At 41.1% G+C, this 3,688-nt stretch overlaps 1 protein-coding gene and 1 non-coding gene across 2 annotated transcripts in view; both read left to right on the top strand.

Annotated features, from left to right (window-relative positions):
* Csta (cystatin A) overlaps positions 1 to 3,688 on the top strand; it is a 331,127-nt gene that overhangs the window by 311,638 nt on the left and 15,801 nt on the right. The gene's annotated exons all lie outside the window — the stretch shown is intronic.
* LOC115065191 lies at positions 2,523 to 2,625 on the top strand. The gene has a single exon (XR_003844978.1). It is a non-coding gene; the product is annotated as a U6 spliceosomal RNA (small nuclear RNA).

Genomic DNA, 3,688 nt, shown 5'->3' with positions numbered 1-3,688 from the left:
CCAACAGGTGGATACTTCATTCCTCCTTAGAATAGGGAACAAAATACTCATAAAAGGAGTTACAGAGACAAAGTTTGGAGCTAAGACGAAAGGATGGACTATCNAGAGACTACTCCACCCGGGGATCCATCCCATCATCAGCCACCAAACCCAGACACTATTGCACATGCCAGAATGATTCTGCTGAAGGGACCCTGACATAGCGGCCTCTTGTGAGGCTATGCCAGTGCCTGACAAACACAGAAGTGGATGCATACAGTCAGCTATTGGATGGAACACAGGACCCCCAATGGAGGAGCTAGAGAAAGTACCCAAGGAGCTGAAGGGATCTGCAACCCTATAGGTGGAACAACAATATGAACTAACTAGTAACCCCAGAGCTCATGTCTCTAGCTGCATATGTAGCAGAAGATGACCTAGTTGGCAATCATTGGGAAGAGAGGACCCTTGGTCTCGCGAACTTTATATGCCCCTAGAGGGGAATGCCAGGGCCAAGAAGTGGGAATGGGTGGGTAGGGGAGCAGGGTGGGGGGAGGGTATAGGGGACTTTCGGGATAGCATTTGAAATGTAAATGAAGAAAATATCTAATAAAATAATTAAAAGAAAATGTTTCTATAAAAACTAGAAAATACTTGTATCCACATGTTCTTGGTTTTATTTCTATATAATCTATTTTTCAATTAGCCCCTGGCCATTGGCTCCTGATTCTGGCTCCTGGAGCAGCTCCTTGACTTGGGCCTGAGGAGTTCATAGCTTGGCTGGTGGCACTGTCTGAGGTTACCTAATCAACCAAGTGTCCTAAGTCAAATATTTTGTATCTTGCCCCTCACAGCAGTTCCTTCAGTTTTCAGTGACCAGGTGTGAAGCTTGATGAATCTGACAGATGAGTTGTCTAGCAAACTCCTAAGGTAGGATGGTGCAGCCTTCAGAAGTTGGCAAGCATCCATCTCTTCTGGAATCTTGCTGATTCCCACGAAATGGCCTTGCAGAGAGAGGGGAAAGGGCTCCTGACAAAGAACTATATGGCTCCCAGCTGCATGCTGTAAAAATGCCTGGGCTGCGGGATGCCTGGGATGTAGGATGCCTGGGTTTTCTCAACCTGGTCCCTGACAGGGTTTTCTTGTTTTGTTTTACTTTGTTTTGTTTTAATAACTGAACTTGCCCAGTTCTTATGAATAGTCTCCTGAACTGACAATTTGAAGTTTGTGATGGAATCATTCTAGGTTTCTCTGTAATTTTGTGCTCAAAGGACTGAGGCAGGAAGATTGTGAGTTAGATTGAATTGAAGACCAGCCTGGGCTACATATAACAGCCATCTGCCTCAAACAAACATAAAAAGAGGAAACCAAACATATTATACAAATACATTAATAAGATATGTATTCATATACTATGTTTTAAAAAGATATAAAATGATGTTATATTAATGAATATTTAAAATTGTTCAGAGAAAAAAGGCAATTACAAATTATCAAAGAAATGATTCCATATGTGTGCATTCATAAATACATACATATGTAGTGTCTAGAACAGGAAAATCTAGACAGAAGGAAGTAGTGGCTGCTTAGCAGTGAGGAGTAAGGGGAGAGGGAGGAAGTTAGAGGATTGATAGCTCTTCCTTTTGTGTGGAAAGGAAAATATTGTGAGATGACATGGTGAAGCTTGCACATGTTTATGAATATTGAAAGTCCCTGAATAGAACATTTGAAATATCTGAACTGCATGGTATTTATGGCATATAAGTAAAGTATTCAATGTGTCAGTGGATAAGGGCATTTGTCACCAAGACTAATTACCTCAGTTTGAGCACTGTACCCATGTGATAGAAAGGACACTGATTTCCTCAAGTTATCTTCTGACCACAAGAGGACTGGTGCACATACACACACACAGACACACAGAAATAGACACACACACACACACACACACACACACACACACACACACAAATGGAATAAGAATTTCAAAAGAAGACAGAATTAAATGTAATACATGACTCTGGACTAAACCTCTGTAATAAAGGTCATTATTGCAACAACATAAGAAGCTTGAATAGCACCTGAGGACAAGAAGTCAGTATGCCATCAGTGTTTATTTCCTGATATTGATTATTGGTTTTGGGCTATGCAGGAGAACGGCCTTGTGGAAAGTGCACATAGCTACTCAAACTATTGAACACTAGGAAGTATTTGTAGGTGATGGGGAATCACTGCAACTGACTCTTAAGTCAGGGAAGCATGGGGGAAGGGGACAGGGGCCCTTCTTTACACATTAAGATTGTTTTAAAACAAGACTTGTAAAACACAAGTTTAATTTTAAATATGAAAGCACAGATGACATGCTGGGTCTTGGGCAACTGAAGGGATCAAGGAGTGGGCTTCCCTGACAGCCACCAGTGCATCTGCAGTGAGGAAGGGGTGATAAGATGCTTTATGCAATTGCAACTGAGCCATAGGTTTTCTAAGTTTTCCAGTTGGTATCATTTTTTTTTGTGAAGTTTCTAATCTGAACCAAGAGCACTGTGCCCTCTTTGACAGCACATATATTAAAAATTGGAATGATACAGGGAAACATGACCCTTGCCCAAGAATCACATGCAAATTCATGAAACATTACATATTTAAAAATAATTGTCTAGGAAATAAAAGTCAACACAATACTGAGTAATAATGAAGAAAAACCGTTATTTCAAGAATGCTTCTTTATTGATGACTGAATCTCATTACAATGAGAAGAATGAGATCACATTGGAATTTGCTGTTTAGAAGTAGGACAACTCATCATTCTTGGTTTTGTTAGTCTGGTAACCACAAAGTTCTAAATTGTTTTCTCTCCAAATACCACTGAAGGCTCTTAGTTGGAGGTAACAACCACTACCTACATCCATCTGAAAGACATAAAAGAAGAGAGAGAGAGAGAGAGAGAGAGAGAGAGAGAGAGAGAGAGAGAGAGAGAGAAATCACACTGACTTCTTACCATAGGTCTGAAGAAAGCTTTCTGTATTCACAAGATAAAACAAGGTAACTATCCTGTCATCCAATGGATTTGAGGGTCTTCCAATTGCAAGTGTCTTAATTAAAGACCAGTAGTAGAAGAGGCAGGTGGATTTCTGAGTTGGAGGACAGTCTGGACTACAGAGAGAGTTCCAGGACAGCCAGGACTGCACAGAAAAACCTTGTCTTGAAAAACAAAACCAAAAAAAAAAAAAAAAGTAGAAATGAAGCTACAGTTGGGGCAACAGGAAACAATCACATCAGTGCTTGAGGGAGGTTGGTGTCTAACCTTAATGAAGTAATTTAATACAGCTACGATTTGAGATTTATACTCGACAGCTTCAAATTTTTCATATTTCTCATTGGTTTTCTCTTTGAGTTGTGGCCTGACCTCATGAGGAGAAAGTGATGATGTTAGGGCTTGTTGACTCATCTTACCTGAGTCACAAATCTGGAAGCCTCATCCTGCTAAGAGTCCTCAGACCTAATGAGTCCCGGCGCAAGCCTCTGGGCTCTAATCTCAGAATTTGGAAGACTGAGCAGGAAAATATCATTCAAGAGCAGCTTTGGATATTTAGAAAGTTCCAAGCACGCTGGGCAGTGGTGGCGCACGCCTTTAATCCCAGCACTCGGGAGGCAGAGGCAGGTGGATTTCTGAGTTTGGGGCCAGCCTGGTCTACAGAGTGAGTTCCAG

Source organism: Mus pahari, chromosome 12, assembly GCF_900095145.1.
Source record: "Mus pahari chromosome 12, PAHARI_EIJ_v1.1, whole genome shotgun sequence".
Lineage (NCBI taxonomy): Eukaryota > Metazoa > Chordata > Mammalia > Rodentia > Muridae > Mus > Mus pahari.
This window is presented reverse-complemented; position numbering and strand designations above follow the sequence as displayed.